The sequence below is a fragment of the Cyanistes caeruleus genome, chromosome 14, assembly GCF_971803275.1.
Source record: "Cyanistes caeruleus chromosome 14, bCyaCae1.hap1.1, whole genome shotgun sequence".
Classification (NCBI taxonomy): Eukaryota; Metazoa; Chordata; class Aves; order Passeriformes; family Paridae; genus Cyanistes; species Cyanistes caeruleus.
The window spans coordinates 5,943,070-5,952,759 of record NC_141714.1 but is presented as its reverse complement, the minus strand read 5'-3'; the positions used below and the strand labels follow the sequence as shown (position 1 = coordinate 5,952,759).

General features: G+C 38.4%; 1 long non-coding RNA gene across 1 annotated transcript; it reads left to right on the top strand.

The window, feature by feature from the left end:
* The first annotated feature begins 405 nt into the window (after window positions 1-405).
* On the top strand, window positions 406-8,890 carry LOC147650526 (uncharacterized). The gene is made up of 3 exons (XR_015276125.1): window positions 406-725; window positions 4,450-4,520; window positions 5,193-8,890. It is a non-coding gene; the product is annotated as an uncharacterized LOC147650526 (long non-coding RNA).
* Window positions 8,891-9,690: the final 800 nt, after the last annotated feature.

Genomic DNA, 9,690 nt, shown 5'->3' with positions numbered 1-9,690 from the left:
AGGGCTGTGTGTTTATAGTCTCATAAGAGCATTTCTTATTCAGTCCATCTTACAAGTCCAGCAGGATTATAATTGTTTTATTTATTTTATTTTATTACCTGAGTACTTGTGAAGCAGCAAAGAGACCACACTGGCTCGCACAGGTATTTGATGTTTGACAGCACAACTATTCTGCTTCTGGATGTCCAGGCCCAAATGATGGTGGTGAGTGGAGCTACATCCATCTGGGCCAATCACAAATGATGTGCTGCAGGCCAGCTCTGTTTAATGTCTTATTTATCAATAAGGGGATCAAGTGCACCCTCAGTAAGTGTGCAGTCAATACTGAGTTGATCTGCTGGAGGGCAGGAAGGCTCTGCAGAGGGATCTGGACAGGCTGGGTCCATGGGCTGAGGCCAAATGTGTGAGGGTCAGCCAGGTCCTGCCCTTGGTTCACAACAACCCCCTGCAGCTCCAGGCTGGGCAGAGGGGCTGAAAAGTGTCTGGAGGGAAAGGCTCTGGGCTGGTCAACAGCAGCTGAACATCAGCCAGGTGTGCCCAGGTGGGCAAAAGGCCTCTAGAACCTGGCCTGTCCTGGCCATGGTGTGGCCAGCAGGACCAGGACAGTGACTGTCCCCCTGACTGGGCACTGGTGAGGCCACTCCTCAGATCCTGTGTCCAGCTCTGGGCCCTCACCACAAGAAAGACACTGAGGGGCTGGAGCATGTCCAGAGAAGGGAAAGGAGGTGAGAAGGGTCTGGAACACAAGTCACATGAGGAGCAGTGGGGGCAGGGTATGGCTTGGCCTGGAGAAAAGGAGGCTCAGGGAGTTCTCCACAACTCTCCTGTCAGATGCAACCAGGTGGGGAGTCAGTCTCTTCTACCAAGTAACAAGCAGCAGAATGAGAGGCAATGGCCTCAAGTTGCATCAGAGTGGATATAAGGAATATTTCTTCATGGAAAGTGTTGTCCATTATGGGAACAGGCTGCCCAGGGAAGTGAGTCACTATCCCTGGAGGTATTTTAAATGGTCTGTAGATGGGGCTCTTGGGGAAACAGCTTAGCAGTGACTTACCAGAGTCACGTTTTCGGTTGAATTTGGCAATCTTAAAGATCTTTCCCAACCTAGAGGATTCTATGATTTGGAGATTCTAATTTGGGATGCCCACAAGTGAAGGATCTATCTTAGGGCTATCTTCTTTACTAGAATTCCTTAAAAGAATAGTCAATGATGACTATTTGAATTTTTCTTTTTTTCAACCTGTACATCTTAAAGAACTTTTTCTTCTCAGATGTGTGTCCCAGAGGGGTTTTAACTTCTACAGTCTGTGCACTGAGTAACCTGATGAGAGGAACTATGGCCTTTCAATCAGTTTTCAATATTTTTGTCCTCCCTTTTTGTTCTCAAAGCAATTTACATAGTACAGCACTTGCACCTACTGATCAGAGAGATTTATTACTGTTTTCACTACCAGTAAAGATCATAACACGGCTTTTTAGGATTGAAAGAAAAACAATGCTTAAGCTTCCAAATTTAATTTTTGTGTGGGTGTAATATTTTCCGGATTTTTTTTTTCTTCTCTTGTTTTTTGTGGGTTTTTTTTTGTTTGGTTGTTTTTGTTGTTTTTTGGTTTGTTGGTTTGGTCGGTTTTTTTGGGTTTTTTCCATGAAGTGTATAAATTCAAAAAAATCCCCCAGAAACAAGTGTTGAAAGTAAAAATGTGATTTTGGAATTCAGTTAAATGGAACAACCTGATTATCCTCAGCTTTGCCTATATTCACCCACATATGCATCAAAAGTAACTCAACCAACACCAGGAGAGCTACTTTGCCTTTAAGGGGGAGAAACCAAACAGAACATGGTTCACTACTCACTCAGCATCTCTGACTGATGGGGAGATGTCACACATCAACTACAACACATGGCTTTGGACTGGCGTGCAACCAAAATCCATTGCAGAATGAGAGGAGTGCCAAGACAGAAAATAGTTCCTCCTCGATGACAAGCATAACAGACTTCACTGCTATGTTAATAGACAGATGAATGTGTTTAGCATATTTCAAAGTATTTAAAAAAAAACCCCAAGAATTAAAGTCCTTGCTACCATGTCTGCAAGTTTCCCAAAAGTATTAAATTCATTATGCTTTCATCCAACCCTGAGTGTATTCTCTGTGCACACTGAGCAGATGTGCTCTGCCCGTCCTTTCAGCTGACCAGCAGCAACAGGCTGGGAGCAAGGCTCTGAACCTCAGTTAATCTCCTGCTTCCCAGCTGAGCTAATTATCTCGGGCTGGGTGCCTCACTAACCCTGACAATGTGGATTCTCCTTGTGTCAGAGGCCCCACAGCACCTCAGAGGTGCCTGCAGAAGGCTGGTGAAACTGCACTGAGTGTGCTTAAACCACACCAGCACGGAGATTTTAACATGTCTTGGGGCACTGCATGTAGGACTGCCTGCCTTTAAACTGTTTCAGCACAGCCAGATTCTACATTTTAAAAGGTGTTCAATAATTCTATAATGATGCTTAAAACAAGTCTGTTGAAATGCATGACCCAATACATTTTTAAACACCTTGTCCCAGCTCTAGTCATGTCCTAACTAAACAGGTTTTTGGGACTTGCATTCTATTCAGGGAAATGGGAAAAAAGAACTGATTGGGCCAGAAAAAAAAATTCTAATGCCAAATTAATACCAAATTAATGGAATTATGAACTGAGTGGAGGGAAGGGTTCAAAAAATAAAAATCTTTTTTAACAGATTTGGAGAGAAGATCATGACAAATGCACCAGAGGAAGAACTAACAGCCTTTTCCTTTTGCTGATGGTTACAGAGAAACAGTAAAGGAAGTACTACCTTCTGTAAAGTGTTCTTAGATGGGATAAAAGGTTTCTTGACTTTTGAAAGAGGTAGTTAATGTCATACATACAACTCACATCTTGCTTCAGAGATCAGGCTTGCTCTGAGTCAATGGACACACATCACGACATGATGACAGATGTAAAGTGTTCAAGATCTCTGCATAAGCCAGATGTAAAGTCCTGGCAGGGGACAAAAGAAAAATCTCAGCTAAGAATAATTTGATGAAAAATATAATTGTGCAAAGAAGCTTTGGAAAGGGCTCTAAGACTTATTTATGTGAGTTTCAATGGAAAAGTTATTTAAATCATAAATTGTGTTCCATTTTTCCCACTTCCCTCTTTCTTTGTATATTTATTATTTGTTTCTTTGCCTAACAGGTTTAATCAATTGAAAACATATTATTATACTTCTATAAAGATCACAGCATTTACAGATACATCGACAAGCCCTGCCCACTATGCTTCCCTTCAGAGGAGAACAGCTTAACAAAATGGCCACTAGCAGAAAATAGACATCTTCTTCTAAAATTCAGAAACTTACAGGAAGCCTAGCAACAAGACAGTATGAAGAAAATTCCACACCTTCTCTGTTTATGAGATCTGCTTAGGTTTGTTGTGGCCTGCCCTTTAAGGAGGAAACATTTCTTTCACAAGGGCACAACAAGAAAATATTAGGCTTCAAAAAAAGAGGCATCAAATTTTGCAATCTCAGAATAGCTTGAGGTCTCAGCAAACCTCAGTGATCCTGAGACCATCCAGCTCTCTGCAATCATTTCTCCAAAACAGTCAGAATCATTTTTTGCAGCTTCTTTGCCTCCTGCAGCTGACAGATATTTGACACTGTTAATGATCACAGTGGGTATTGAAAGCCATCAGCCACTAATAACCTTCGGTGTTCTAGAGAAGCAGGGTGGTCTGTCTCTTCTCCTTGACATAACAAGAACAATTTTTCCACTGCAGGAATTAGCAGTAATTGACTCTTACTCTGATTGTGCCACAGACACTCAATGATAATTTGCAGGTGCAAAGGCAGGCAAGTTTCTTAATGTACATTAAATCTCTAGGCTCTGAAAAGATACTTTTTATTTTTATAAAACTTTTTATAGAAGTTTTGTTACCAAAAGAAATGTCCTCAGTCCCTCATAAAATTCCAACTTCTTTCCCTTTTGCATGATAAAAATCAGGAGCTGAGGCCTGTGAACAAGACTGTTCAAATAAAGGAAATACATAATTAGATCCTTATTTTAGAGGAAGGAACTGATAATTGTGTGATTAGCCTTCAGCTATGGGAACATCTTGCTCCAGTGATGGTCCTATTGAATTACATAAGGCCACTTCTGAAACAAGATAATATTCTATCCAAATATTAGTTGAGAGTCTTAAAAACTAAACTAAATTATTTCAACAATCCTACAAAACATGCACTTAATCTGATGTGTCCAGACCACCAGATTTTCCTGTTAAATACTATGAATGCTAGCAATACTGCCAAATTAAAACTCAGACACTCTTAAAATGCAATTTTTTTATGCATGTTTATATTATGTATTAAAATTTGAAAACGTTACTTGTAAAAAAAATCTAATTCTATTCTCATTTTCTCTTTTCTAGAAATTTCTCCATTCAACTTATTTTTGTCTTCTCACTTGGCAATGGAAAAAATCCTCCGTGACTTTCAACATGTATGTAACTGCTGATATATTGGGATGTCAGGGTATTAATCACCATAAAATGATGCAATGACTAGACTAAAAAATAACAATATAACATGTTAAATTCCAAACTATCAACACCTTTCATTGGAATTATAAAAGGACACCAAAAAAAAGCTGAATAAATTTTATGGTTCATTAAAACATTATTTTTACATAATCCGTATCTACAGACTAAACCAAAATTATGGTTTCTGCCTTTGAAATTGGAAAAAAAAATCTAGATCCATTTGAACAGGTCTAAAATAATAAATTTGAAAGGGTAACAAACAAACAGAACACATAGAAGACTGAAATACATCAAGCAGCCTGAGACAGAAGGAATACATGGAAACATCTTTATTGATATACCATATTTTCTTTATAAAAAGTAGCGACTAAACATATTTCCCTATTTCACTAGATAAAAACTGTCTATTAAATAAATTTGAAGACTGAAACATTATAGTCTGTCAAAGTGATTTTGAAGTAAATATATGTATATATAAGAGCCTGGAATTTAAACACTTAGAGCAATGAAACTGCAGTAAAAGTTGTACAGCTGTGCTGATTTTTGTTATTTAAGATATGGCTTTAATGTCTTCTGTGTGATAATTGGGTGTATGCAACTGTTCAAGTATTTTGTTCTTTTCTATTTTTCAGCCCTTCAAGGCAAAGTTCAGCGATTATAAATCTTACTTGAAAGCAGTTTCAAGAGAAAGATTCACATTTGCTATCTCTGGCTTGAAAATTGCAAATTAGCTACCTTCCCTCACCTGCCTGCAAAAAAAGCATCCTTCTGTCCACTCTTGCATTGACTGACTCACCTGGAGGAGCCCACTGATCAGATTAGACACAAGTTAATTTCTGCCTAAATTGCCTCCTGGCAGATCAGAAGCCATCACATGTCTCCAGAGCGCCGTCTCCTTTATGTGCAGTGACATTACCAGGCGATGTGTCATGTTCAGCAAGCTCCATCCCTTTAATTGCCTGTCATTACAAAACATTCCTGCTTTAAATAACAACAAACAGCAGAAACTTTCTTTCCCTGACTGATTTTTTACAGTTCCACGATGAATCTTAGACAAAAGGAAGGAGAACAGGTCAGTGCCTACAAAGGGGTGCTGTCAAATGACTCTGCTGAGCAGAGCAGGAATGGTCACATCTTCCACAGTCATCCAGCCTCCAGCAACATCATCATCCTCAGAGGGCCCTTCAGAAAACGTGGAGGGCCCACTTGAAAAATTCTCTTTTAGTTAAGCTGTTGTTAAGATAGATTTGTTTGTGATGGACCTTGGTGGTGCTGTGCACTTCTCTGAGCTGGCTGTGCCTCTGCAAATCTCAGTGAGAGTGAGGTGACCTAGGCAGAGCAATGATCTTTCAAGCTATGTTGTAAAGGATTTTGAAGCAGACTTAAAGCCAGATGGTTTTGTAACTTCTGGGGTTCCTCAGGCAGTGTACAGAGGAAGGAACTCTTGTGAGGTTATTCCTGATTCCTCCCTGTTTGAGTGAACCCATGGCAGTGTCTCTCTGGCTTTGTGCTGCTGGACATGTGTGCTGACCCTTTGTCATGGCTGTGGGCTCACAGTCAGCTCTGGGGAAAACTGAGCACAATCGAGTCTGCCTTACACACATGGGTGTTTGGACATAATTTCCTATGTTTTAATCTGTGCAAACAAACAAGGAGTTACCCTGGAATGTGATTAGGTTAATTCTACCACGGGTGGTTAAATGAAACTGAAGGTATAAATTACATTCAGAATGCTTTTCAGCAAAATCTGTCAGCTCCTCATAATTAGAGACTACAGTCATTAAGGATATTTTCCTGGGCTGTCAATACCTGTGTCAAAGTCTCATCTTTATTTTCACTTTCTATGTACATCATGAGAAATAAGATTGTCTTCCTTTCCTCAAACCTCAACATTCCAAATATTTCCCGTGGAGTAAAAGAGGTGAACACAGTGAACCTCTGCAGAGATCAAAAGCCAGAGAAACAGCTGTGTTCCTTCCTGCAGAGACCTTCTGTAGGATCAACAGGAGAAAAGCACAGGTATTACAATATCTTTGCATTATACAACTTTTGCTCTCACCACCAAATTTACAATCATTAAAAATCATTTCCCAGTTTCAAGAAAAGTGACCAGGCACTTATGCACGGCTGCAACTGCAGAGTCCTCATCCAGCATTTCAGCCTTGAAGACCATGGTTCAACCTGAGCATACAGTAACATCTAAAAGAATTTGATACCATCATTCTTATCTGCAAGGCCTGTTTATTTCACATGTTGAAAGCCACAAACAGCTTGCTGCAGTTGGCAACCATTGCTAAAAAACAAAGGAGAGGACACAGCTTTGCACTGCAGTAGCATTAAAAACATCCAAGTACAAAATCACCCATTGATGGGGCTGGCAGGGGAAGTGCAGGGGGGAAGCTGTTTGAAAAACAGCAGCTGTACAGCCAATATGTCTCAGTCTTGTCTGTAGCCTCTCCAAAACTTTAGCTAAAATGTATTCAAAATTAACTATGAAACAAGTTCTTCCCCTTTTTAATTTAAACTTTTTTGGCCTAATTTTATTTTGCTAGTGTTTTTTGAGCCTCCTTATTTTAGTTCATCACTAGCACACCTGCTAGGGACACTCTGTAGACTAGATTTTTAAGCACATTTAAAAATCCAGCTAGGCATAACAAGAACATGTTCAAAGGCACTGACTCAATTCTAGAACTTTCTAATAATCGGGAAAATTTTAACTGAAAAGAAAGCAGGAGTTATAGAATCTTTCATTGGACACATGTTCCACAAAATTAATTTAAGAAAAAAAAAACCTCTTTTTCTCACTCTGGAGAATAAGATGAATTTTTCTAAGTAAAGCCTTACTTAACTTGCTATTGTGGTCAGTCCTGTTGATTTTGACAATATGAAGTTAAGTTAGAACAAGAGCTCTGGAAAATCCCAGCAGGAAGAATCTCCTGCTCCTATATAAACTGAGTTCTCTGACTGAAAACTAAACAAGCCTTTTTTGTTGTTTTGTTTCTATTTTACCAGACTTAGGATTTGTGGATGGCCATTTAGCTGGCAGTGATATCTGTCACAAACAGATTGGCTCATTGGGGATTTAACATAAGCCAGGTTCATTTTATACCAATACTCGGCTTTGGTACTTCTGATAAGCTTCCATGACAATGGAACAATTACAAGACTTGGAAATAAACAATGCTTTAGTCAATTGCACCTTATTTTAAAAAGGATTCATGGCAATTCAATGAAAGTAATTTGTTTTTCTCCCTCCTTCAGTAATTATTCTGACACATTCCTTGCAGCTGAGCTACAACATTTCATAGGTCAAGGAGAATAGATGCAATGTCTTGGTCAGCTACTTTTCTTGGGAGTTAATAATTTAACAAATCCCAGATCACACATTTTTCACAATAGATAGAAAATTTTTCACAGTATTTAGATTTTTCACAGTAGATAGAAAATATCTGGATATCTGATTTCACAACAGACGAAGGGGAAGGTGGGAAAGAAACAACCAGTCTGTATAACCATGTATATCATTGTACACATATGTAGCAGCTTAAGGAAGGTTGTAATTAAATTAGGGATTTGTTTTTTAATGGCCCAGGCTTTGCATGAAAAACAATATGGTGGGACATTTTTACTACCTATACATTTACACTTTGCCCTAGCAGCTGAGGATTTACTCACTTTTTTTTGATTTTGTGTTTTTTTCAACAGGTGCAGGCATGAATATTTAACTCTGAGGGCCTCTTAATTTTATTATCTGGGAAAGAGTTAAATATTGATGTGGTGTTAACCTCTACCAAGAGCCAGATACCCAGGAAATATCACATTGTACTTATTACTTTACTCATAAACACAAAACTTGCTGGTTTTTCAGCATCCAAGGAATCTGCTCAGTTACTGTGTTCTCTGTTTTCCATGCAATCAAATCAGATCATGAAAGATGTTCCAAGCAGTACAGAGCTGCTGTCTCTTACTAAAAACTCTGCATTAGACTTTTAAGAGATATAAAGGACTAAAAAAGAAAATGGTAAGTTATTAATATGAAAAACAGTGTACTAGTTCTTTTTTAATTTTGTTTTTTAAATTTATTTATGGACTAAATGAGATTGTAATATCATCTTGCTGTTCTTTGAGCTTAATATTCCCTCTAATGCAACTTAATTGATTTTACAGATAATAGACACCAAAACTACTAAGATCTGGAAAAGCAGAATCAGAAGTCTTAGATTATGTTTCTAATTTCTTTTTTGTTCCTGATTTGCTGTTTTAAGACAGAAAATCATTTGAATTATCTATAAACACTAAAATATAAAGATGCATAAATTCAACTGCAAAAGGTTTGGGAGTCTTGCTTTAAATTAATCTAAGCCCTTGTAGTAGGGAGTTGATAATTTCATGGTGGGGGGGAGGTTGATAATGGATCAATAAGGGAATGTAACCCTTGGGACTGCATAACTGGCTAACAGACATTCCTGTTATATCCAGTGATAAAGTGAATTCATGTTTGGTGAATACATTTCAGCCCTCCTGAGGAGCTCCAAACTGTCCTCTTTGCCTGCCTGCTAGCTGTTACTCACTGTGATTTGTGATCTAAACCAAGCAACTCCTCTTTTTTCTGCTGTCCAAACAGATGCCTGAAACATCCTCAGCAGGAATATTGAGAACACTAAATAAACACTGTGCAGCAGATGTGAGTATTAGAGCATGACTACCTTTGTTCCAATTTAAATTCAGGTATTCATATGGCACCCAGATATTCTCTAAAAATAGTGCATCATGCAAGCATTCATGCTTGGCAAACAAGGTATTTCATGAGGGTTGAATGGAAAAAAATTCAGGGGATTCACATCAGTGTTGTTAACTTTTTTTATTAGTATTTATCTGTCTTCAAGTGTTAGGAGAATCATGTATGAGAAGTTGTAAAATATCCACAAAGTGCAACAGGTTTTTTCTGGATATCTAAGTTACTTTTTTTTCAGCTAAAAAAGCAATCACATATCTACAAAAACACTCAGAGAAGTGCTTTCTGTGCATGACATTTATTTTTAATTTACACCTATCACAAAATACACATGCTTAATCACTCCCTGCATGATCTGTAAATTGAAGAATTATGACTTCCTGCCTTTGGGGCAA